This window comes from Pseudophryne corroboree, chromosome 4, assembly GCF_028390025.1.
Source record: "Pseudophryne corroboree isolate aPseCor3 chromosome 4, aPseCor3.hap2, whole genome shotgun sequence".
NCBI lineage: Eukaryota > Metazoa > Chordata > Amphibia > Anura > Myobatrachidae > Pseudophryne > Pseudophryne corroboree.
The window spans coordinates 936448615-936476368 of record NC_086447.1 but is presented as its reverse complement, the minus strand read 5'-3'; the positions used below and the strand labels follow the sequence as shown (position 1 = coordinate 936476368).

Genomic DNA, 27754 nt, shown 5'->3' with positions numbered 1-27754 from the left:
ACGCACCAGGAGACTGCGCTGAGTAATGTGATATGTGACACCTGTATACTGTGTGTGACTGAGGCTGTATACAGAGCACAATGTGACTAGGACGCACCAGGAGACTGCGCTGAGTAATGTGATATATGACACCTATATATTGTGTGTGACTGAGGCTGTATACGGAGCACAATGTGACTAGGACGCACCAGGAGACTGCGCTGAGTAATGTGATATATGACACCTGTATACTGTGTGTGACTGAGGCTGTATACAGAGCACAATGTGACTAGGACGCACCAGGAGACTGCGCTGAGTAATGTGATATATGACACCTGTATACTGTGTGTGACTGAGGCTGTATACAGAGCACAATGTGACTAGGACACACCAGGAGACTGCGCTGAGTAATGTGATATATGACACCTGTATACTGCGTGTGACTGAGGCTGTATACAGAGCACAATGTGACTAGGACGCACCAGGAGACTGCGCTGAGTAATGTGATATGTGACACCTGTATACTGTGTGTGACTGAGGCTGTATACGGAGCACAATGTGACTAGAACGCACCAGGAGACTGCGCTGAGTAATGTGATATATGACACCTGTATACTGTGTGTGACTGAGGCTGTATACGGAACACAATGTGACTAGGACGCACCAGGATACTGCGCTGAGTAATGTGATATGACACCAGTATACTGTGTGTGACTGAGGCTGTATACGGAGCACAATGTGACTAGGATGCACCAGGAGACTGCGCTGAGTAATGTGATATATGACACCTGTATACTGTGTGTGACTGAGGCTGTAAACGGAGCACAATGTGACTAGGACGCACCAGGAGACTGCGCTGAGTAATGTGATATATGACACCTGTATACTGTGTGTGACTGAGGCTGTATACGGAGCACAATGTGACTAGGACGCACCAGGAGACTGCGCTGAGTAATGTGATATGTGACACCTGTATACTGTGTGTGACGGAGGCTGTATACTGAGCACAATGTGACTAGGACGCACCAGGAGACTGCACTGAGTAATGTGATATGTGACACCTGTATACTGTGTGTGACTGAGGCTGTATACGGAGCACAATGTGACTAGGACGCACCTGGAGACTGCACTGAGTAATGTGATATGTGACACCTGTATACTGTGTGTGACTGAGGCTGTATACGGAGCACAATGTGACTAGGACGCACCAGGAGACTGCGCTGAGTAATGTGATATGTGACACCTGTATACAGTGTGTGACTGAGGCTGTATACGGAGCACAATGTGACTAGGACGCACCATGAGACTGCGCTGAGTAATGTGATATATGACACCTGTATACTGTGTGTGACTGAGGCTGTATACGGAGCACAATGTGACTAGGACGCACCAGGAGACTGCGCTGAGTAATGTGATATAGGACACCTGTATACTGTGTGTAACTGAGGCTGTATATGGAGCACAATGTGACTAGGACGCACCTGGAGACTGCGCTGAGTAATGTGATATATGACACCTGTATACTGTGTGTGACTGAGGCTGTATACGGAGCACAGTGTGACTAGGACGCACCAGGAGACAGCGCTGAGTAATGTGATATGTGACTCCTGTATACTGTGTGTGACTGAGGCTGTATACGGAGCACAATGTGACTAGGACGCACCAGGAGACTGCGCTGAGTAATGTGATATGTGACACCTGTATACAGTGTGTGACTGAGGCTGTATACGGAGCACAATGTGACTAGGACGCACCATGAGACTGCGCTGAGTAATGTGATATATGACACCTGTATTCTGTGTGTGACTGAGGCTGTATACGGAGCACAATGTGACTAGGACGCACCAGGAGACTGCGCTGAGTAATGTGATATATGACACCTGTATACTGTGTGTGACTGAGGCTGTATACGGAGCACAGTGTGACTAGGATGCACCAGGAGACTGCGCTGAGTAATGTGATATATGACACCTGTATACTGTGTGTGACTGAGGCTGTATACGGAGCACAATGTGTCTAGGGCGCACCAGGAGACTGCGCTGAGTAATGTGATATATGACACCTGTATACTGTGTGTGACTGAGGCTGTATACAGAGCACAATGTGACTAGGACGCACCAGGAGACTGCGCTGAGTAATGTGATATATGACACCTGTATACTGTGTGTGACTGAGGCTGTATACGCAGCACAATGTGACTAGGACGCACCAGGAGACTGCGCTGAGTAATGTGATATATGACACCTGTATACTGTGTGTGACTGAGATTGTATACAGAGCACAATGTGACTAGGACGCACCAAGAAACTGCGCTGAGTAAGGTGATGTATGACACCTGTATACTGTGTGTGTGACTGAGGCTGTATACGGAGCATAATGTGACTAGGACACACCAGGAGACTGCGCTAATTAATGTGATATGTGACACCTGTATACTGTGTGTGACTGAGGCTGTATACAGAGCACAATGTGACTAGGACACACCAGGAGACTGCGCTGAGTAATGTGATGTAAGACACCTGTATACTGTGTGACTGAGGCTGTATACGGAGCACAATGTGACTAGGATGCACCAGGAGACAGTGCTGAGTAATGTGATGTGACACCTGTATACTGTGACTGAGGCTGTATACGGAGCACAATGTGACCAGGACGCACCAGGAGACTGCGCTGAGTAATGTGATATGTGACACCTGTATACTGTGGGTGACTGAGGCTGTATACGGAGCACAATGTGACTAGGACACACCAGGAGACTGCGCTGAGTAATGTGATATATGACACCTGTATACTGTGTGTGACTGAGGCTGTATACGGAGCACAATGTGACAAGGACACACCAGGAGACTGCGCTGAGTAATGTGATGTAAGACACCTGTATACTGTGTGTGACTGAGGCTGTATACGGAGCACAATGTGACTAGGAGGCACCAGGAGACAGTGCTGAGTAATGTGATATAGGACACCTGTATATTGTGTGTGACTGAGGCTGTATACGGAGCACAATGTGACAAGGACGCACCAGGAGACTGCGCTGAGTAATGTGATATGTGACACCTGTATACTGTGTGTGACTGAGGCTGTATACTGAGCGCAATGTGACTAGAACGCACCAGGAGACTGCGCTGAGTAATGTGATATATGACACCTGTATACTTTGTGTGACTGAGGCTGTATACGGAGCACAATGTGACTAGGATGCACCAGGAGTCTGCGCTGAGTAATGTGATATGTGACACCTGTATACTGTGTGTGACTGAGGCTGTATACGGAGCACAATGTGACTAGGACGCACCTGGAGACTGCGCTGAGTAATGTGATATATGACACCTGTATACTGTGTGTGACTGAGGCTGTATACGGAGCACAATGTGACTAGGACGCACCAGGAGACTGCGCTAATTAATGTGATATGTGACACCTGTATACTGTGTGTGACTGAGGCTGTATACAGAGCACAATGTGACTAGGACACACCAGGAGACTGCGCTGAGTAATGTGATGTAAGACACCTGTATACTGTGTGACTGAGGCTGTATACGGAGCACAATGTGACTAGGATGCACCAGGAGACAGTGCTGAGTAATGTGATGTGACACCTGTATACTGTGACTGAGGCTGTATACGGAGCACAATGTGACCAGGACGCACCAGGAGACTGCGCTGAGTAATGTGATATGTGACACCTGTATACTGTGGGTGACTGAGGCTGTATACGGAGCACAATGTGACTAGGACACACCAGGAGACTGCGCTGAGTAATGTGATATATGACACCTGTATACTGTGTGTGACTGAGGCTGTATACGGAGCACAATGTGACAAGGACACACCAGGAGACTGCGCTGAGTAATGTGATGTAAGACACCTGTATACTGTGTGTGACTGAGGCTGTATACGGAGCACAATGTGACTAGGAGGCACCAGGAGACAGTGCTGAGTAATGTGATATAGGACACCTGTATATTGTGTGTGACTGAGGCTGTATACGGAGCACAATGTGACAAGGACGCACCAGGAGACTGCGCTGAGTAATGTGATATGTGACACCTGTATACTGTGTGTGACTGAGGCTGTATACTGAGCGCAATGTGACTAGAACGCACCAGGAGACTGCGCTGAGTAATGTGATATATGACACCTGTATACTTTGTGTGACTGAGGCTGTATACGGAGCACAATGTGACTAGGATGCACCAGGAGTCTGCGCTGAGTAATGTGATATGTGACACCTGTATACTGTGTGTGACTGAGGCTGTATACGGAGCACAATGTGACTAGGACGCACCTGGAGACTGCGCTGAGTAATGTGATATATGACACCTGTATACTGTGTGTGACTGAGGCTGTATACGGAGCACAATGTGACTAGGACGCACCAGGAGACTGCGCTGAGTAATGTGATATATGACACCTGTATTTTGTGTGTGACTGAGGCTGTATACGGAGCACAATGTGATTAGGACGCACCAGGAGACTGCGCTGAGTAATGTGATATATGACACCTGTATACTGTGTGTGATTGAGGCTGTATACGGAGCACAATGTGACTAGGACGCACTAGGAGACTGTGCTGAGTAATGTGATATGTGACACCTGTATACTGTGTGTGACTGAGGCTGTATACGGAGCACAATGTGACTAGGACGCACCAGGAGACTGCGCTGAGTAATGTGATATATGACACCTGTATTTTGTGTGTGACTGAGGCTGTATACGGAGCACAATGTGATTAGGACGCACCAGGAGACTGCGCTGAGTAATGTGATATATGACACCTGTATACTGTGTGTGACTGAGGCTGTATACAGAGCACAATGTGACTAGGATGCACCAGGAGACTGTGCTGAGTAATGTGATATGTGACACCTGTATACTGTATGTGACTGAGGCTGTATACGGAGCACAATGTGACTAGGACGTACCAGGAGACTGTGCTGAGTAATGTGATATATGACACCTGTATACTGTGTGTGACTGAGGCTGTATACGGAGCACAATGTGACTAGGACGTACCAGGAGACTGTGCTGAGTAATGTGATATATGACACCTGTATACTGTATGTGACTGAGGCTGTATACGGAGTACAATGAGACCAGGACGCACCAGGAGACTGCGCTGAGTAATGTGATATGTGACACCTGTATACTGTGTGTGACTGAGGCTGTATACGGAGCACAGTGTGACTAGGACGCACCAGGAGACCGCGCTGAGTATGTGATATATGATCCCTGTATACTGTGTGTGACTCAGGCTGTATACGGAGCACAATGTGACTAGGACGCACCAGGAGACTGCGCTGAGTAATGTGATATATGACACCTGTATACTGTGTGTGACTGAGGCTGTATACGGAGCACAATGTGACTAGGACGCACCAGGAGACTGCGCTGAGTAATGTGATATATGACACCTGTATACTGTGTGTGACTGAGGCTGTATACGGAGCACAATGTGACAAGGACACACCAGGAGACTGCGCTGAGTAATGTGATATATGACACCTGTATACTGTGTGTGACTGAGGCTGTATACGGAGCACAATGTGACTAGGACGCACCAGGAGACTGTGCTGAGTAATGTGATATATGATCCCTGTATACTGTGTGTGACTGAGGCTGTATACGGAGCACAATGTGACTAGGACGCACCAGGAGACTGCGCTGAGTAATGTGATATATGACACCTGTATACTGTGTGTGACTGAGGCTGTATACGGAGCACAATGTGACTAGGACGCACCAGGAGACTGTGCTGAGTAATGTGATATATGATCCCTGTATATTGGCCCTCATTCCGAGTTGTTCGCTCGGTAAAAATCTTCGCATCGCAGCGATTTTCCGCTTAATGCGCATGCGCAATGTCCGCACTGCGACTGCGCCAAGTAAATTTGCTATGCACTTAGGAATTTTACTCACGGCTTTTTCATCGGTCTGGCGATCGTAATGTGATTGACAGGAAATGGGTGTTACTGGGCGGAAACAGGCCGTTTTATGGGCGTGTGGGAAAAAACGCTACCGTTTCCGGAAAAAACGCAGGAGTGGCCGGAGAAACGGAGGAGTGTCTGGGCGAACGCTGGGAGTGTTTGTGACGTCAAACCAGGAACGACAAGCACTGAACTGATCGCAGATGCCGAGTAAGTCTGAAGCTACTCAGAAACTGCTACGAGGTGTGTAATCGCAATATTGCGAATACATCGTTCGCATTTTTAAGATGCTAAGATTCACTCCCAGTAGGCGGCGGCTTAGCGTGAGCAACTCTGCTAAAATCGCCTTGCGAGCGATCAACTCGGAATGAGGGCCATTGTGTGTGACTGAGGCTGTATACGGAGTACAGTGTGACTAGGACGCACCAGGAGACTGCGCTGAGTAATGTGATATATGACACCTGTATACTGTGTGTGACTGAGGCTGTACACGGAGCACAATGTGACTAGGACGCACCAGGAGACTGTGCTGAGTAATGTGATATATGACACCTGTATACTGTGTGTGACTGAGGCTGTATACAGAGCACAATGTGACTAGGACGCACCAGGAGACTGCGCTGAGTAATGTGATATATGACACCTGTATACTGTGTGTGACTGAGACTGTATACAGAGTACAATGTGACTAGGACGCACCAGGAGACTGCGCTGAGTAATGTGATATATGATACCTGTATACTGTGTGTGACTGAGACTGTATACGGAGCACAATGTGACTAGGAGGCACCAGGAGACTGCGCTGAGTAATGTGATATATTACACCTGTATACTGTGTGTGACTGAGGCTGTATACGGAGCACAATGTGACTAGGACGCACCAGGAGACTGCGCTGAGTAATGTGATATGTGACACCTGTATACTGTGTGTGACTGAGGCTGTATACGGAGCACAATGTGACTAGGACGCACCATGAGACTGCGCTGAGTAATGTGATATGACACCTGTATACTGTGTGTGACGGAGGCTGTATACTGAGCACAATGTGACTAGGACGCACCAGGAGACTGCGCTGAGTAATGCGATGTAATACACCTGTATACTGTGTGTGACTGAGGCTGTATACGGAGCAGAACAGAACTTGTATTGGGAAAAAGCTGCGGCTGCTACATTGTAGCACTTTGTATACAGATTCAGAGACTCCGTCACGCACAGATATACAATATCACTTTAATCAGCGTTGTCCTGGTGCGTCCTAGTCACATTGTGCTGTGAATAAAAGACCCCCTCTCGATAGCAGAGTCTGACGGAACATAGCGCAGAGAAGGACTGTTTGGCGTCACTGCAGTGATGATGTATGAGGATGCATCTGTACGGGATCTGGAAGACATATTGTGGCATATGTATTAACCTGGAGAAGGGATAAGGAAGTGATAAACCAGTGATATGTGCAAGGTGATAAACGAACCAACCAATCAGCTCCAATATGTAAATTAACAGGAGCTGATTGGCTGGTGTTTATCACCTTGCACTTATCACTGGTTTATCACTTCCTTATGCCTTTTCCAGGTTAATACATCTGGCCCATTGTGCCTTTTCTTATTGAGTTTACAGATAGAAGAGTGCAACCCTGTATTATTGTGATGTGAATATTCTGTATGGGAAGCACCCTGGTATACATCTACAAATGTAGTCACGCTCATGGTGGCTGCGCCTAGTCGCACCCGCGATGGGTTGCGCACCCCGGTGTGTGTGTGTACGTTTATTCACATCCGCGACCCATACGCATTGCATTGCCGAATCACGGGTCTGAATAAGCGCGGCCAGGCGCAGCTAGACGTTGTCGCGATGAGTGTGTACACATCACAGCAACGATGAGCCTGCCTATATCTGTATATACAACTATGTAAAAGTGCTTTATTCGTGATGGTGTATCCCAGGCTCCCATAGTAGGAGGGCGTATATATTGTATTTTATCTGTGGGTGGGCAGGACTGTGTTGTCCACGCGTTTCGTGTGTTTCTTCTGGGCTGCTCCGGTTTCCTCCCACAGTCCAAACACTGACCGGTCGCTTCTTGTAATTGGCTGCTGACAGAAATGGCCCCTACTGTGTGGGTGTACGGATTCACCTCCGGTATGGCAGGGCTGATGTGAATGATTATATGTTCTATGTACAGTGCTGCTTTATGTGGATTGTAATACGAATAATAAATAATTCAGGACCCCGGGTATTGTGAGTGGATAGGGCTGGGTACCTCCAGGTAAGTGCAGAAATGTAAAATGTATGTTATATATTTGCAGATATATGTGGCATGGGTTACATATGCCGATGTGTAGCGACATGGCTTGGTTACCGGCGTCGCTCAGAAAATCAGTTATTGCCGGGCAACTGTCCAGTACCCAGTCTAGTGTTCACTCTAGGATTTTTTTAGGGCAGGGTGCTGTCCTTGGGGAGGGCACATTTTTGATTCGGGAGGGCACATTTTAATTTAGAAGGGCAAAATGATGTACATACTGTAATATGTATGCAGGTGTCTTAAACTGGCAGCACATTGTATCTTATAAACCACCCTGGGACACCTTCGCTTCAATCTGACAGCACATTTTGAAGCGAAGGTGTCCCAGAATGGTTTATATAACATTCATGTGCTGCCAGTTTATTTCTGAAGTGTCTCAATAGGGTTTATATAGTTTATTAAACTATATAAATCCTATTGAGACACTTCAGAATTAAACTGGCAGCACATGTTGCTATATAAACCCTATTGAGACACTTCAGAAAAAAACTGGCAGCACGTGTTGCTATATAAACCCTATTGATACACTTCGGAATTAAACTGGCAGCACGTGTTGCTATATAAACCCTATTGATACACTTCGGAATTAAACTGGCAGCACGTGTTGCTATATAAACCCTATTGATACACTTCGGAATTAAACTGGCAGCACATATTGCTAAATAAACCCTATTGATACACTTCAGAATGAAACTGGCAGCACGTGTTGCTATATAAACCCTATTGAGACACTTCAGAAAAAACTGGCAGCACATATTGCTATATAAACCCCATTGAGACACTTTAAGAATTAAACTGGCAGCACGTGTTGCTATATAAACCCTATTGCTACACTTCGGAATTAAACTGGCAGCACATATTGCTATATAAACCCTATTGATACACTTCAGAAAAAACTGGCAGCACGTGTTGCTATATAAACCCTATTGATACACTTCGAAATTAAACTGGCAGCACGTGTTGCTATATAAACCCTATTGATACACTTCTGAATTAAACTGGCAGCACGTGTTGCTATATAAACCCTATTGATACACTTCAGAAAAAACTGGCAGCACATATTGCTATATAAACCCTATTGATACACTTCAGATAAAACTGGTAGCACGTGTTGCTATATAAACCTGATTGAGACACTTCAGAAATAAACTTTCAGCACATCGTATTTTAAATGTGCTGTCAGATTGAAGCGAAGGTGTTCCAGGATGGTTTATATAACATTCATGTGCTGCCAGTTTATTTCTGAAGTGTCTCAATAAGGTTTATATAGTTCTTTAAACGATAAGATTAGTTGAGTGCTGCCAGATTAAAACTAAAGGGGCACCAGGCGACCTATATACAGTAGAATAAATAGCTTAGTGTGGCAGCACTAGTCTTATATGATGTTTGTGTGTCAATTCAACTTACTGGGGGCTGATGCTGCAGGAGTGATCGCGCTGGTCCCCCCCCTCACACACCGCGGAGCTGGAAGAAAATGGCCGCCACACTGATCCTAGCCGGCGTCCTCTTTTATTGGGTCATGTACACAGAGGAGGGCTGGGTTTGCCTCGGCGGGAGAGACAGCCCTCCTCATCTCACCAGCAGCCTACAGTATTGCCGAGACCCGAGAGCTGTGAGCGCATTAGCTGTGAGCGCATTAGCTGTGAGCGCATTAGCGCGACAAGCCTGAGGCAGCGGCAGGGAGGCGTGGCAGCACGGCGGGAGCAGTGGCAGCGTAGCGGGGAGGAGTGACAGCGCTGACAGCGCTGCAAGAGGAGTGGCAGTGCGGCGGGAGGAGTTTCAGTGCGGCCCGGCGCGACAGTCCTTTAGTAATCAGCAGGGCGGGCACAAACGGGCAGGGCGCATTCTGACACTCAGAAAAGGGGCAGGGCGCAGCGCCTCGCAAAAGAAGGCTAGAGTGAACACTACAGTCCGGGTATAATAAGTTATTACTAAACTAACTCTGTGATGTCACAGGTTCTTATTGCAGCCATAAGCTGGATATCCATGTATAGGAGGGGTAACTCAGTGATGTCACTGGTTTCTAGTGCAGTGATAGGCTGGATATCCATGTATAGGAGGGGTAACTCAGTGATGTCACTGGTTCCTAGTGCAGCGATAGGCTGGATATCCATGGATGAAGGGGTAACTCTGTGATGTCACTGGTTCCTAGTGCAGTGATAGGCTAGATATCCATGTATAGGAGGGGTAACTCAGTGACGTCACTGGTTCCTAGTGCAGCGATAGGCTGGATATCCATGGATGAAGGGGTAACTCTGTGAGGTCACTGGTTCCTAGTGCAGCCATAGGCTGGATATCCATGTATAGGAGGGGTAACTCAGTGATGTCACTGGTTCCTAGTGCAGCCATAGGCTGGATATCCATGTATAGGTGGTGTAACTCAGTGATGTCACTGGTTCCTAGTGCAGCCATAGGCTGGATATCCATGTATAGGAGGGGTAACTCAGTGATGTCACTGGTTTCTAGTGCAGTGATAGGCTGGATATCCATGTATAGGAGGGGTAACTCAGTGATGTCACTGGTTTCTAGTGCAGTGATAGGCTGGATATCCATGTATAGGAGGGGTAACTCAGTGATGTCACTGGTTTATAGTGCACGATAAGGTGGATATCCATGTATAGGAGGGGTGACTCTGTGATGTCACTGGTTCTTAGTGCAGTGATAGGCTGGATATCCATGTATAGGAGGGGTAACTCAATGATGTCACTGGTTCCTAGTGCAGTCATAGGCTGCATATCCATGTATAGAAGGGGTAACTCAGTGATGTCACTGCTTCCTAGTGCAGTGATAGGCTGGATATCCATGTATAGGAGGGGCAACTCAGTGATGCCACTGGTTCCTAGTGCAGCCATAGGCTGGATATCCATAACTCAGTGATGTCACTTGTTCCTAGTGCAGTGATAGGCTGGATATCCATGGATGAAGGGGTAACTCTATGATGTCACTGGTTCCTAGTGCATCCATAGGCTTGATATCCATGGATGAAGGGGTAACTCTGTTATGTCACTGCTTCCTAGTGCAGCGATAGGCTGGATATCAATGTATAGGGAGGGGTAACTCAGTGATGTCACTGGTTCCTAGTGCAGCATCAGGCTGAATATCCATGTACTGTGTAGGAGGGGCAACTCAGTGATGTCACAGGTTCTTAGTGCAGTGATAGGCTGGATATCCATGTATAGGTGGTGAAACTCAATGATGTCACTGGTTCCTAGTGCATCCATAGGCTGGATATCCATGTATAGGAGGGGTAACTCAGTGATGTCACTGGTTCCTAGTGCAGCGAATAGCTGGATATCCATGTATAGGAGGGGTGACCCAGTGATGTCACTGGTTCCTAGTGCAGTGATAGGCTGGATATCCATGTATAGGAGGGGTAACTCAGTGATGTCACTGGTTCCTTGTGTAGCGATAAGCTGGATATCTATGTATGGGGGGTAACTCTGAGATGTCACTTCTTCATAGTGCAGCCATAGGCTGTATATCCATTTATAGGAGGGGGTAACTCAGTGATGTCACTGGTTCCTGGTGTAGCAATAGGCTGGATATCCATGTATAGGAGGGGTAACTCTGTGATGTCACTGGTTCCTAGTGCAGTGATAGGCTGGATATCCATGTGTAGGAGGGGTAGCTCTGTGATGTCCCTGGTTCTTAGTGCTGTGATAGGCTGGATATCCATGGATAGGAGGGGTAACTCTGTTATGTCACTCCTTCCTAGTGCAGCGATAGGCTGGATATCCATGTATAGGAGGGGTAACTCTGTGATGTCACTGGTTCCTAGTGCAGCCATAGGCTGGATATCCATGTATAGGAGGGGTAACTCAGTGATGTCACTGGTTCCTAGTGCAGTGATAGGATGGATATCCATGGACAGGAGGGGTAACTGTGATGTCACTGGTTCCTAGTGCAGTGATAGGCTGGATATTTCTCTGGATAGGAGGGGTAACTCAGTGATGTCACTGGCTCCTAGTGCAGCGATAGGATGGATATCCATGTGTAGGAGGGGTAATTCTGTGATGTCACTGGTTCTTAGTGCAGTGATAGGCTGGATATCCATGGATAGGAGGGGTAACTCAGTGATGTCACTGGTTTATAGTGCACGATAAGGTGGATATCCATGTATAGGAGGGGTGACTCTGTGATGTCACTGGTTCTTAGTGCAGTGATAGGCTGGATATCCATGTATAGGAGGGGTAACTCAATGATGTCACTGGTTCCTAGTGCAGTCATAGGCTGCATATCCATGTATAGAAGGGGTAACTCAGTGATGTCACTGGTTCCTAGTGCTGCGAATAGCTGGATATCCATGTATAGGAGGGGTAACTCAGTGATGTCACTGGTTCCTAGTGCAGTGATAGGCTGGATATCCATGGATAGGAGGGGTAACTCACTGATGTCACTGGTTCCTTGTGTAGCGATAGGCTGGATATCTATGTATGGGAGGGGGGGGGGGGGTAACTCTGTGATGTCACTTCCTAGTGCAGCCATAGGCTGGATAACCATTTATAGGAGGGGGTAACTCAGTGATGTCACTGGTTCCTAGTGCAGTCATAGGCTGGATACTGGATATCCATGTATAGGAGGGGTAACTCAGTGATGTCACTGGTTTCTTGTGTAGCGATAAGCTGGATATCTATATATGGGGGGTAACTCTGAGATGTCACTTCTTCCTAGTGCAGCCATAGGCTGGATATCCATTTATAGGAGGGGGTAACTCAGTGAAGTCACTGGTTCCTAGTGCAGTGATAGGCTGGATATACATGGACAGGAGGGGTAACTGTGATGTCACTGGGTCCTAGTGCAGTGATAGGCTGGATATCCATGGATAGGAGGGGTAACTCAGTGATGTCACTCCTTCCTATTGCAGTGATAGGCTGGATATCCATGTGTAGGAGGGATAACTCTGTGATGTCACTGGTTCTTAGTGCAGTGATAGCCTGGATATCCATGGATAGGAGGGGTAACTCAGTGATGTCACTGGTTCCTAGAGCAGCAATAGGCTGGATATCCATGGATAGGAGGGGGTAACTCAGTGATGTCACTGGTTCTTAGTGCGCGATAAGCTGGATATCCATTTATAGGAAGGGTAACTCCGTGATGTCACTGGTTCCTAGTGCAGTGATAGGCTGGATATCCATGTATAGGAGGGGTAACTCTGTGATGTCACTCCTTCCTAGTGCAGTGATAGGCTGGATATCCATATGTAGGAGGGGTAACTGTGATGTCACTGGTTCTTAGTGCAGTGATAGGCTGGATATCCATGATAGGAGGGTTAACTCAGTGATGTCACTGGTTCCTAGTGCAGCGATAGGCTGGATATCCATGGATAGGAGGGGTAACTCAGTGATGTAACTGGCTCCTAGTGCAGTGATAGGCTGGATAACCATGTATAGGAGTGGTAACTCTGTGATGTCACTGGTTCCTAGTGCAGTGATAGGCTGGATATCTATGTATAGGAGGGGCAACTCAGTGATGTCACTGGTTCCTAGTGCAGCGATAGGCTGGATATCCATTTATAGGAGGGGCAACTCAGTGATGTCACTGGTTCTTAGTGCGCGATAAGCTGGATATTCATGAATGATGTGATTTACAGTAGCATACCAAGTGTACAGATGACATGCACTTTAATAAACGCAATACAAGGGATTTTCTGTTCTGGAAATGGGAAGTGTGTTTCCTTTCCGTAGTCTAGGTAGCGGAATAATTATGATGACTGTATGTCGTACTACACACCTAATTAGCTGTAATAAATAAACCATTACATGCTTACAGAAATGTAGGTACTCTTTAATTTCCCCGGTAGGTTGTCATGTTGAAGCGTGCAATACCCTTCCTACACAATCTTACGGTTTCCGTCTGGCTTCCTTACAATTCAGCACTTTTACTTTATGACAGCCAATTGCTTAATTATTTATTGCATCTGACCAGCGAAGGTACGCTGCCGATCGCATTCTCCGGCGAAATGAGCACAATAAATGCATAATAGAGATTTGTTAGCACAATAAAACATGCCATTGGTTAAGCGATTAATATTAATTTACAGGACAGAAAAATCAAAACTGTGCGAGCAGATAAATGGGGAAATGCATATCTCAAATACCTCCGTGAAATATATCTCCAACTATTTTATATTAACTTAGTAAGAAGCCTTGACAGCCTCTGCCTTCCAGGTAGTGTGCATTTGAAAATATATCTCCATTTAAATGTAGATCTGCTGTTTTCTCCAGGGGGCACTTGGTGAATCTTTTGATTGAGCTTCTTCTAAGTAGAAGAAATAGCCAAAGATTTCCCAGAGAGCAGAGATCCTTTAAGCCATGTCTGAAAATAATGATTTTAAGGGTTCATCACATCATGATTTTATACTCACTTTTACATCTTTTATAGTCTAATAGTGCCTCAGTTTGTAGTTAGAGATTTTTTTTTTTGTGGGTTGTTTTGTCAAACCCAGGAGGGTTTTGTGAGACGTAAGGTGTATTAAATAATCAATTGCTGTCATCTGGTGTACAGGAATATATACAAGTCTTTATTTCTCTATAACCATTGAATAAAGCCCATGATCATAAATCATTCTGCAGAAAGGCTGCATATATATATACAGGGTGATTCAGAAGTGGCAGTACACCCTTTTGTTTCAAAAACTGTGCAGGAAATGGGAAAACGGAATACTCCAGTAAGGTATGGGTGAGGTGGGATATCTTTTAGGGTATGTACCGAACATGGGCGCCATCTTGAAATCGGCCATCTTGAATCTAAGTCAGTTTTTTAAAATGGAAAGGTGGTCGATTTCAAGATGGCACCCATGTTCGCTACATACCCCACCTCACCCATAGCTTACTGGAGTATTTAGTTTTTCCATTTCCTGCACAGTTTTTGAAACAAAAGGGTGTACTGCGGCTTTTGAATCACCCTGTATATATAAATCCGCACCTATTAACACGCTGATTGGTGAAATTGAAATATTGGCGATGACTTCAGTGGGCCAGTGCTCCATAGAAGCCAATCTTCACTGTAGATATGCTTATTCAGAGCGGTCTCAAGTAGTGTTGGCAATCGACCATTGCAGCATCGATAGTTCCCACCATCGATGTTGAACATCAGTGGGGAGCCCCCAATGCTTAGTGCTGACTGTGGGTGCTGTCCACGCATGCACAGAACTGAACCATTGACTTGATGGCAGAGGTGTCAGTCATCCCTAGCCTGATGGACCTATCTGCTTGCTCCTAGATGGAACTGACTTGTTGGCTCTAGAACCCTGGGATCTTCTGTTTTGTGGAGAGAGACACACACAAAGCATGTGAGCTATTCAGACCTGATAGTTGTTGTGCGAATTTGCGCACAGCGGCCGATTATCGAATGACTGCGCATGCGTATGCACCGCAATGCGCAGGCGTGTCGCCAAACAGCAACAGGATGGCGCGAAAATTTTGAGTGCAAGGCGTTCACAAGGTGATTGATAGGAAGCCAGCGTTTGGAGGTGGTGACTGGCTGTTTCCTGGGAGTGTCAGGAATAACGCAGGCGTTCCCAAGCGTTCTCAGGGTGGGTGTGTGACGTCAGTTCCGGCCCTGATCAGCCTGATTCTATCGCACTGTAGGAGTAAGTCCTGGGCTGCGCACACACTGCACAGTATAGAAAAATCATTCCATGGTGAGTGAGTTGCGAACGGATTTGCAGCTGTCTGCTGTCTGCCGAAATTTACGCACAGCGTACACATGCGATCGCACACGTGCGCGGGGCGGGTTTTCACTCTACCTAGGCGGCGATTATCTGATCGCAGACCTCTGCAAATTTGCAGCACAGCACTCAGGTCTGAATTAGACCCTTAGTCCATGATTGTTGTATTAAATCCAGGTTTGGAATTATGACTGGGGCTCAGTTTGGAACCCTCTAATACTGTGGGTATTGCCAGGGTGCCAGTGTTGGGTAAGTATTGCTATTTGCCTGGTATGATCAGATTCTTCCCTGATAACTGGGTGATATGCATAGGACCTAGATGGTGGGAAAGAGGAGGCTGCACAGTTTCTGGACAGCTGCTAGTTAACCACAGGTAACATGAGTCTTTGTGGAGCAGCGCTCAGTATCTCCTAACACGTGCGTCCTTTGCATATAAAGCAGGGCAGGCCGCCCCGTCTCCGCACACCTGTGACATCACTGCCTTGTGATAGATGTAACTTTTTGCAGATTTTGGCACATTTTCTTTCCATTTGTAAGTCAGCGTGGGGACAGTCCCCTGTGGTACCGCCAGTGCACGGGAAGAAAAGCCGCTTTTTTTTTTTTTTTTTTTCAAACAGATTTCCTGATGGGGAATCCAGTGGCAGCTCCTTTCAAGCGTACATCATTGATTATCATAAATTTATTTTAAAAAGGAGACATAAGAAGGGATCCGACATGATGTTCCAGAATATATCAGCTGGCCGCAGCGTTCTTGAGGGAAATGTAAGGATGCAGAAATCATTTCATGCCCCGCGTCTTTCTGAACATAAATCAAAGAGATTGTTGGAGAGTTTGAGATGTTCTTAGAGGTGGTTGTATAATAAACAGGGGGAGCCCACAGTCTTACTGCTGCCGTTAGTTTTCTGCTGGTTAATTATAGATCTGGGGGTTCCCTGGCATAAATATAGGAGAAATATTTTACTGCTTTGTTGCCAGTGTCAGAGATACAAACTCTGTATCAGCTGTAGTCTACTGAGCTTAAAGGAGGAGATTCAGGTGGTGACTAGGCACCTTGTGGGTAATATTGGGGGGAAAGCGCCTCTCTGTGCCACTATGGGGGTCCTGTGCTTGCCTTGGCCCCTATGGTGCAATATAAATGGCGGACATCAATGGGGGTAATTCAGAGTTGATCGCAGCAGCAAATTTGTTAGCAGTTGGGCAAAACCATGTACAGTGCAGGTGGGGCAGATATAACGTGCAGAGAGAGTTAGATTTGGGTGGATTATATTGTTTCTGTGCAGGGTAAATACGGGCTGCTTTATTTTTACACTGCAATTTAGATTTCAGTTTGAACACACCCCACCCAAATCTAACTCTCTCTGCACGTTACATCTGCCCCACCTGCACTGCACATGAGTGGTCATTCCGAGTTGATCGCTAGCTGCATTCGTTCGCTGTGCAGCGATGAGGCAAAAAAAACTGCACTTCTGCGCATGCGTATGCGGCGCAATGTGCGCGCGCGTCGTACTATTGCAATGAACGATGTAGTTTCACACAAGGTCTAGCGAAACTTTTCAGTCGCACTGCTGACCGCAGAGTGATTGACATGAAGTGGGTGTTTCTGGGTGTCAACTGACCGTTTTCAGGGAGCGTTCGGAAAAACGCAGGCGTGGCAGGCCGAACGCAGGGCGTGTTCGTGACGTTAAAACAGGAACTGAATAGTCTGAAGTGATCGCAAGCGCTGAGTAGGTTTTGAGCTACTCTGAAGCTGCACAAAATAAGTTTGCCGCCGCTCTGCGATTCTTTCGTTCGCACTTCTGCTAAGCTGAAATACACTCCCAGTGGGAGGCGGCATAGCGTTTGCACGGCTGCAAAAACTGCTAGCGAGCGAACAACTCGGAATGACCACCATGGTTTTGCTCAACTGCTAACAAATTTGCTGCTGCCATCAGGTCTGAATTAGGTCCAATGTGTGTTGGACGACAGTTTTTGAGTATTGAGATCAATAGTAATCTGCAACATCACTGAGGCACGAGGCACCTCAGAGCAAGACCTGAGAACTGCGGAGTGAACTTACTTGCCAAATCTTTTCTTTAACTAATGCTTCATGGTAACAAATACAGTAATACAGAATGTATCCTGCCTTCTCTCAGTTGGGTATTTTACTATTATCTTTCAGCTCTCTGGGTGCCGCAAACCCTTACAAATCAAGGGATATGGACACATCAAAGTACATTGGGGTCAATTCAATTCAGTGCGGATTGAATAGCGTCGGGAATTAGCTCCCGGTGCTATTCAATTCAGCGTGATGTGACGCAACACCCAACGAGAGGATTTCTCAAGGGATGCAAGCAGAAATCTGACAAAAGTGCTGGTGCAATGCTGTTTTTTGGCCATAGCGCACTAGAACAGCATCACGTCCGGCACTTAAGTTGGAGAATGCCGGTTCTCGCGACAAAACAACCTGTTTAGGTTGTGAGATCCGGCGCACTAAATTGAATAGCATCAGGAGCTGATTCTCGGCGCTATTCAATCCGTGCTAAATTGAATTGACCGCAGTGTACTTTGATGTGTCCATATGCCTGCTGAAACTTATTTACCGAGTTATTACTGTGGTTCTTTCTTGCGCCTTAGAAGTCCCTGGTCCGGCCGCTTTGTGATAAAACTGCTGCTTCGGCAGCTTCGGGAGATGCTGCTGCAGATTATTCCGGCCTTTCTGGGGTTTTCATAAACACTTCTATAAAAGGCATCTTTTGGATGTATTAATATTCCAGCGCTTGTACATAGAGAATAATTGTGCGGGCTGTGAGGTGTAACAGTACATATGTGATGTATCCACTAGCAGCTCAGCGGGAGACACATCAGATAAATCATGGTAGGCGCACACCCTGAATCTCGTTACATTGTGAGTTTTGTTAGTAGTCAGCCAATGGGTATGCAGAATAAGCTGTGACTGCAACCAGTATTTCTCCTGTTCCAATTCCTGAATATCCTTGCTCCCAGAACACTGGCTATTCCCGGATAGTCTCCGTGGCCTGTGGTAGCACAATACCTGCTCTCACCTTCGGGCAGCACGGTAGTGCCACGTCTAAAGGGCCCCATACACTACAATGATAATGCCCGATTTCATCCAATTTTGACCTTTCGGGTCGATAAGTCGGATGAAAAGTGGCAAATCGGATGTGTTTTACGTCTGATCCGGTCCCGTGAGCATCAGATCGGAACCCCTAGATCGTTAGTGCTGCACTCGTGATATGTCGGTTCCCGCAGGCATGGCTGGGATTGCATAAGATATATCATATGCAAAAGGACCGCGTGCGATGTATTGTATGCGATCCGGCCGCCCGGGAGGCTGCCGGGCGGTACAAGGGAACTCTTATGCGACATGATGGTCCGACATGTCGCTGTAGTGTATGGGGCCCTTAAGAGATAATGGGGGTCATTCTGACCCGATCGCTGCAGTTGTTTGCAGCGCAGCGATCGGGGCGGAACTGAGCGTGCGCCGGCGCATGCCGGACGTCCGAAGGCCGTCGTTCCCTAGCGATCGCCTCTGCCTGATTGACAGGCAGAGTCGGTCGCTGGGCGGGAGGGGGTGGCACGGCGGCGTTTGACCTCCGTTTTTGGGGGCGCGGTCCGGCCAACGCAGGCGTGGCCGGAACGTGCTGGGGGTGGGCCGCAGCGACTGCGTGATGTCACACGCAGCCGCTGCAACCAGGGGCTGCGACGAGCAACTCCCGGTCAGTCGCAGGAGCTGCGGTGGTCGGGAGTTGCTCAACAAGTACAAAACCATCGCCGCTGTGCGATGCTTTTGTACTTGTGCGGGGGAAGGCCGGACGGACATGCGGCGCGGACTAGCGCTGTGCTGGGCGTCCCCCCGCATGTCAGCGTAAGTGATCGTAGCTGTGCTAAATTGATCACATCTACGATCAATTCGGAATGACCCCCAATATCGTGGCACCGGCGACTCTGCGAGTAGAACTAGAGAAAGTACTGCACGTGCCACTTCTTTAGTAAAGCTGCTGTAGTACCTTAAAGAGGAATTCCATACGAACGCTCAGTAAGACCAAATGCCGAGGTTTACCCAACTTTCAGCCAAGCATTACCCTGATCCGAGGCTCCCCCTGCAGGCTCCAAAGTGCTCTCTACCCGCCCCCTGTAAATGCCCCTTTCATAAGACGTTCACAAAGGAGGGACCTTCCCTCTGATAATCCCAGTGTTTTGCACAGTGAGAATTGCTAAGAACAATTAAGCACAACGAGGGCCGCCTCTAAAACGCACCCTGTAGCGCGATAACTGGCGCAGATTTCTGCCCCTCTGCCCATGCCTCCATTTTGCTGCCCTGTCCCATGCGCTTGGATGAGAGTGTGGGTCCCAGAGTCACCAAAGAGGAGTGTGCACACCGTAAGTCACATTCTGTGTATTTGTAGCAAGCGGAGATGCCACTTACAGTATATATGTACTTGACTCTGAAATGCCTGTAGAAGGCTACGCTCAGTTATGGAGCATGCACAGTAACGAGGGTTTGCAGATCCGTCCGCAGATATCTCAGTGTGGCCACCCGCTAACAATGGGTCCCACATCGTGCACTTACAGTTCTCCGGCTCTTCCAGGCCGCACCATGGGCCAATAAATGCAGAGTTAGAATTTCCCCTGCAGACTGTTTCACCCTGGTCAGATGAGGCTACAGGTTTCCTTATCGTTTAGGCCTTCTCTATCAACCAATCCAATCCAGGATAAGTAGCTTCTAGGGCAGTGGTTCTCACACTGTGTGCCGTGGGGTGCCTCAGGACACTGGCGGGGGGGCTGTGGATTGGTGGTCCAGGACCAATTCTCATTATTGCTGGTCAATGTAATAGGCCAACGCCAGCGCTGGTGGCTGGTAATCATACAAGTCTCCTCCCCATCATGTAACTGACCCTAAGGATGAGATATAAACACAATGTATTATTATTATTTAATTCCATATTTATTTTTAAATTTCCTAATAAGAAACTTTTGGTCTAGGGTGCCGCAAAAATAAAGTTCTGATACTGTAGGGCGCCGTGATTCAAAAAAGTTTGAGAACCCCTGTTCTAGGGAATGAAATACGCAGTCATATTCTGGGCATTTTTACCTTAGTTGGGCTTTATTTCCATATTGTATGACATTGGGCCTAATTCAGACCTGATTGTTGCCTGTGCGTTTTCACTCAGCGGGCGATCAGGTCTGAACTGCGCCGCAGTTCGCAGGCACATGCCAGAGATAAGGTCAGCATCTCAGCCCAGCGATTGCCTCTGAGGGGGTCACTGGGTGGGAGGGGGCGGGTCCGCCGTTTTGGGGGCGCAGTCCGAGCAACACAGGCGTACCCGGACCGTGAGGGTGGCGGGCCGTGGCGGCTGCGTGACGTCACATGCAGCCGCTGCGACCCAGGGAGCGACGAGTAGTTCCCTGCCAGCGTGCAGGAGCTGCGCTGGTGGGAAGCTACTCTTCAAGTAGAAAAGCATCGCCACCGTGCAATGCTTATGTCCCTGTGCAGGGGGGGGTAGGGCCTGATATGCGGGCGCGGACTAGCCCTGTGCTGGGCCCCCCCCACATGTCTGAGTAACTGATCGTAGGGGGCTACGATCAGGTCTAAATTAGGCCCATTGTGCGCAGCCTGTAACACATGCTAGCCTGAGTATCTGTGTATGTCCTGTAATACTGCATATGTGTGACTCAGTGTATGTACTGTAATACTGCATGTGTGTGACTCAGTGTATGTACTGTAATACTGCATGTGTGTGACTCAGTGTATGTACTGTAATACTGCATGTGTGTGACTCAGTGTATGTACTGTAATACTGCATGTGTGTGACTCAGTGTATGTACTGTAATACTGCATGTGTGTGACTCAGTGTATGTACTGTAATACTGCATGTGTGTGACTCAGTGTATGTACTGTAATACTGCATGTGTGTGACTCAGTGTATGTACTGTAATACTGCATGTGTGTGACTCAGTGTATGTCCTGTAATACTGCATGTGTGTGACTCAGTGTATGTACTGTAATACTGCATGTGTGTGACTCAGTGTATGTACTGTAATACTGCATGTGTGTGACTCAGTGTATGTACTGTAATACTGCATGTGTGTGACTCCGTGTATGTACTGTAATACTGCATGTGTGTGACTCAGTGTATGTACTGTAATACTGCATGTGTGTGACTCAGTGTATGTACTGTAATACTGCATGTGTGTGACTCAGTGTATGTCCTGTAATACTGCATGTGTGTGACTCAGTGTATGTACTGTAATACTGCATGTGTGTGACTCAGTGTATGTACTGTAATACTGCATGTGTGTGACTCAGTGTATGTACTGTAATACTGCATGTGTGTGACTCAGTGTATGTACTGTAATACTGCATGTGTGTGACTCAGTGTATGTACTGTAATACTGCATGTGTGTGACTCAGTGTATGTCCTGTAATACTGCATATGTGTGACTCAGTGTATGTACTGTAATACTGCATGTGTGTGACTCAGTGTATGTACTGTAATACTGCATGTGTGTGACTCAGTGTATGTACTGTAATACTGCATGTGTGTGACTCAGTGTATGTACTGTAATACTGCATGTGTGTGACTCAGTGTATGTACTGTAATACTGCATGTGTGTGACTCAGTGTATGTACTGTAATACTGCATGTGTGTGACTCAGTGTATGTACTGTAATACTGCATGTGTGTGACTCAGTGTATGTACTGTAATACTGCATGTGTGTGACTCAGTGTATGTACTGTAATACTGCATGTGTGTGACTCAGTGTATGTACTGTAATACTGCATGTGTGTGACTCAGTGTATGTCCTGTAATACTGCATGTGTGTGACTCAGTGTATGTACTGTAATACTGCATGTGTGTGACTCAGTGTATGTCCTGTAATACTGCATGTGTGTGACTCAGTGTATGTCCTGTAATACTGCATGTGTGTGACTCAGTGTATGTACTGTAATACTGCATGTGTGTGACTCAGTGTATGTACTGTAATACTGCATGTGTGTGACTCAGTGTATGTACTGTAATACTGCATGTGTGTGACTCAGTGTATGTACTGTAATACTGCATGTGTGTGACTCAGTGTATGTACTGTAATACTGCATGTGTGTGACTCAGTGTATGTACTGTAATACTGCATGTGTGTGACTCAGTGTATGTACTGTAATACTGCATGTGTGTGACTCAGTGTATGTACTGTAATACTGCATGTGTGTGACTCAGTGTATGTACTGTAATACTGCATGTGTGTGACTCAGTGTATGTACTGTAATACTGCATGTGTGTGACTCAGTGTATGTACTGTAATACTGCATGTGTGTGACTCAGTGTATGTACTGTAATACTGCATGTGTGTGACTCAGTGTATGTACTGTAATACTGCATGTGTGTGACTCAGTGTATGTACTGTAATACTGCATGTGTGTGACTCAGTGTATGTACTGTAATACTGCATGTGTGTGACTCAGTGTATGTACTGTAATACTGCATGTGTGTGACTCAGTGTATGTACTGTAATACTGCATGTGTGTGACTCAGTGTATGTACTGTAATACTGCATGTGTGTGACTCAGTGTATGTACTGTAATACTGCATGTGTGTGACTCAGTGTATGTACTGTAATACTGCATGTGTGTGACTCAGTGTATGTACTGTAATACTGCATGTGTGTGACTCAGTGTATGTACTGTAATACTGCATGTGTGTGACTCAGTGTATGTACTGTAATACTGCATGTGTGTGACTCAGTGTATGTACTGTAATACTGCATGTGTGTGACTCAGTGTATGTACTGTAATACTGCATGTGTGTGACTCAGTGTATGTACTGTAATACTGCATGTGTGTGACTCTCTGCGGTTTTCCTGTAATACTGCATGTGTGTGACTCAGTGTATGTACTGTAATACTGCATGTGTGTGAGGGATCGGTATGAAATACCTCCAATCAAAATACCGACGTTCAAAATCCCGACACCAATTGACCGATGGTCAAAATCCCGACAAGGTCAAAATACCGACACGGACAAAATACCGACATTTAAAATACCGACAAGGTCAAAATACCGACATGTAAAATGCCGACAGGTCAAAATACCGACATGCATTTTTTGATGTTTTTCTGTGTGTATGTCGACATAAATCAACATGGACACCATATAAAGTGTACCGCGTCCCCTCGCATGGCTGGGCACGGTGCCTCGCTGCGCTCGGCACACTATTATATTCCCCCTCCAGGTCCACTGGGATGGTAAAGTATGAACAAGTCGGTTTCAATGAAAAAAATCATGAAAAACTCATGTCGGTATTTTGACCTGTCGGCATTTTACATGTTGGTATTTTGACCTTGTCGGTATTTTAAATGTCGGTATTTTGTCCGTGTCGGTATTTTGACCTTGTCGGGATTTTGACCATCGGTCAATTGGTGTCGGGATTTTGAACGTCGGTATTTTGATTGGAGGTAAACTGACTGCATCCCGTGTGTGACTCTCTGCGGTTTTCCTGTAATACTGCATGTGTGTGACTCTCCGCGGTTTTTCTGTAATACTGCATGTGTGTGACTCAGTGTATGTACTGTAATACTGCATGTGTGTGACTCTCCGTGTTTGTCCTGTAATACTGCATGTGTGTGACTCTCCGCGGTTTTTCTGTAATACTGCATGTGTGTGACTCAGTGTATGTACTGTAATACTGCATGTGTGTGACTCTCCGTGTTTGTCCTGTAATACTGTATGTGTGTGACTCTCCGCGGTTTTCCTGTAATACTGCATGTGTGTGACTCTCCGCGGTTTTTCTGTAATACTGCATGCGTGTGACTCTCCGCGGTTTTCCTGTAATACTGCATGTGTGTGACTCTCCGCGGTTTTCCTGTAATACTGTATGTGTGTGACTCTCCGCGGTTTTCCTGTAATACTGCATGTGTGTGACTCTCCGCGGTTTTTCTGTAATACTGCATGCGTGTGACTCTCCGCGGTTTTCCTGTAATACTGCATGTGTGTGACTCAGTGTATGTACTGTAATACTGCATGTGTGTGACTCTCCGTGTTTATCCTGTAATACTGCATGTGTGTGACTCTCCGTGTTTGTCCTGTAATACTGCATGTGTGTGACTCTCCGTATTTGTACTGTAATACTGCATGTGTGTGACTCAGTGAATGTACTGTAATACTGCATGTGTGTGACTCTCCGCGGTTGTCCTGTAATACTACATGTGTGTGACTCTCCGTGTTTGTACTATAATACTGCATGTGTGTGACTCTCCGTGTTTGTCCTGTAATACTGCATGTGTGTGACTCTCCGTGTTTGTCCTGTAATACTGCATGTGTGTGACTCTCCGTGTTTGTCCTGTAATACTGCATGTGTGTGACTCCGTGTATGTACTGTAATACTGCATGTGTGTGACTCTCCGCGTTTGTCCTGTAATACTGCATGTGTGTGACTCCGTGTATGTACTGTAATACTGCATGTGTGTGACTCTCCGCGGTTGTCCTGTATTACTACATGTGTGTGACTCTCCGTGTTTGTACTATAATACTGCATGTGTGTGACTCTCCGTGTTTGTCCTGTAATACTGCATGTGTGTGACTCTCCGTGTTTGTCCTGTAATACTGCATGTGTGTGACTCTCCGTGTTTGTCCTGTAATACTGCATGTGTGTGACTCCGTGTATGTACTGTAATACTGCATGTGTGTGACTCTCCGCGTTTGTCCTGTAATACTACATGTGTGTGACTCTCCGTGTTTGTACTATAATACTGCATGTGTGTGACTCTCCGTGTTTGTACTATAATACTGCATGTGTGTGACTCTCCGCGGTTGTCCTGTAATACTACATGTGTGTGACTCTCCGTGTTTGTACTATAATACTGCATGTGTGTGACTCTCCGTGTTTGTCCTGTAATACTGCATGTGTGTGACTCTCCGTGTTTGTCCTGTAATACTGCATGTGTGTGACTCCGTGTATGTACTGTAATACTGCATGTGTGTGACTCTCAGCGGTTGTCCTGTAATACTGCATGTGTGTGACTCTCCGCGTTTGTCCTGTAATACTGCATGTGTGTGACTCCGTGTATGTACTGTAATACTGCATGTGTGTGACTCTCCGCGGTTGTCCTGTAATACTGCATGTGTGTGACTCTCCGCGGTTGGCCTGTAATACTGCATGTGTGTGACTCTCCGCGGTTGTACTGTAATACTGCATGTGTGTTACTCTCCGCGGTTGTCCTGTAATACTGCATGTGTGTGACTCCGTGTTTGTACTGTAATACTGCATGTGTGTTACTCTCCGCGGTTGGCCTGTAATACTACATGTGTGTGACTCTCCGCGGTTGTCCTGTAATACTGCATGTGTGTGACTCTCCGTGTTTGTACTGTAATACTGCATGTGTGTGACTCTCCGCGGTTGTCCTGTAATACTGCATGTGTGTGACTCTCCGCGGTTATCCTGTAATACTGCATGTTTGTGACTCTCCGTGTTTGTACTGTAATACTGCATGTGTGTGACTCTCCGCGGTTGTCCTGTAATACTGCATGTGTGTGACTCTCCGCCTTTGTCCTGTAATACTGCATGTGTGTGACTCTCCGTGTTTGTACTGTAATACTGCATGTGTGTGACTCAGCGGTTGTCCTGTAATACTGCATGTGTGTGACTCTCAGCGGTTGTACTGTAATACTGCATGTGTGTGACTCTCCGCGGTTGTCCTGTAATACTGCATGTGTGTGACTCTCCGCGGTTGTCCTGTAATACTGCATGTGTGTGACTCTCCGTGTTTGTACTGTAATACTACATGTGTGTGACTCTCCGTGTTTGTACTGTAATACTGCATGTGTGTGACTCTCAGCGGTTGTACTGTAATACTGCATGTGTGTGACTCTCCGCGGTTGTCCTGTAATACTGCATCTGTGTGACTCTCCGCGGTTGTCCTGTAATACTGCATGTGTGTGACTCTCAGCGGTTGTACTGTAATACTGCATGTGTGTGACTCTCCGCGGTTGTCCTGTAATACTGCATGTGTGTGACTCTCCGCGGTTGTCCTGTAATACTGCATGTGTGTGACTCTCCGTGTTTGTCCTGTAATACTACATGTGTGTGACTCTCCGCGGTTGTCCTGTAATACTGCATGTGTGTGACTCTCCGTGTTTGTCCTGTAATACTACATGTGTGTGACTCTCCGCGGTTGTCCTGTAATACTGCATGTGTGTGACTCTCCGCGGTTGTCCTGTAATACTGTATGTGTGTGACTCTCCGCGGTTGTCCTGTAATACTGCATGTGTGTGACTCTCCGCGGTTGTCCTGTAATACTGCATGTGTGTGACTCTCCGCGGTTGTCCTGTAATACTGCATGTGTGTGACTCTCCGTGTTTGTACTGTAATACTGCATGTGTGTGACTCAGCGGTTGTCCTGTAATACTGCATGTGTGTGACTCTCCGTGTATGTCCTGTAATACTGCATGCGTGTGACTCTCCGTGTTTGTACTGTAATACTACATGTGTGTGACTCTCCGCGGTTGTCCTGTTATACTACATGTGTGTGACTGTCTGCGGTTGTCCTGTAATACTGCATGTGTGTGACTCTCAGCGGTTGTCCTGTAATACTGCATGTGTGTGACTCTTCTCCTCCAGCTAATTTCCATCAGTGTTTATTCTGTAGGACTTTCTGCTACACATATCTGGCCTGTATTTGCCTCATTGGATAAATACGGCTGAATCCCACACACCAGCAGCCGGGGGAGATTCAGCCCCAGGGGGTTCTGCTGGGTGTCGCTGGTCAGAAATGACTCTGCACAGAATACGTTACTTCTTTTGTTAATTTCATTGTATAATTAGTTTTTTCCTTGCTATTAATGTGTCCTATTTTTATTAACTGATTGAGCTGTTCTTATTATCTTATTA

General features: G+C 46.7%; 1 protein-coding gene across 4 annotated transcripts in view; it reads left to right on the top strand.

Annotated features, from left to right (window-relative positions):
- ESRRG (estrogen related receptor gamma) overlaps positions 1-27754 on the top strand; it is a 1264625-nt gene that overhangs the window by 13876 nt on the left and 1222995 nt on the right. The window lies entirely within an intron of this gene.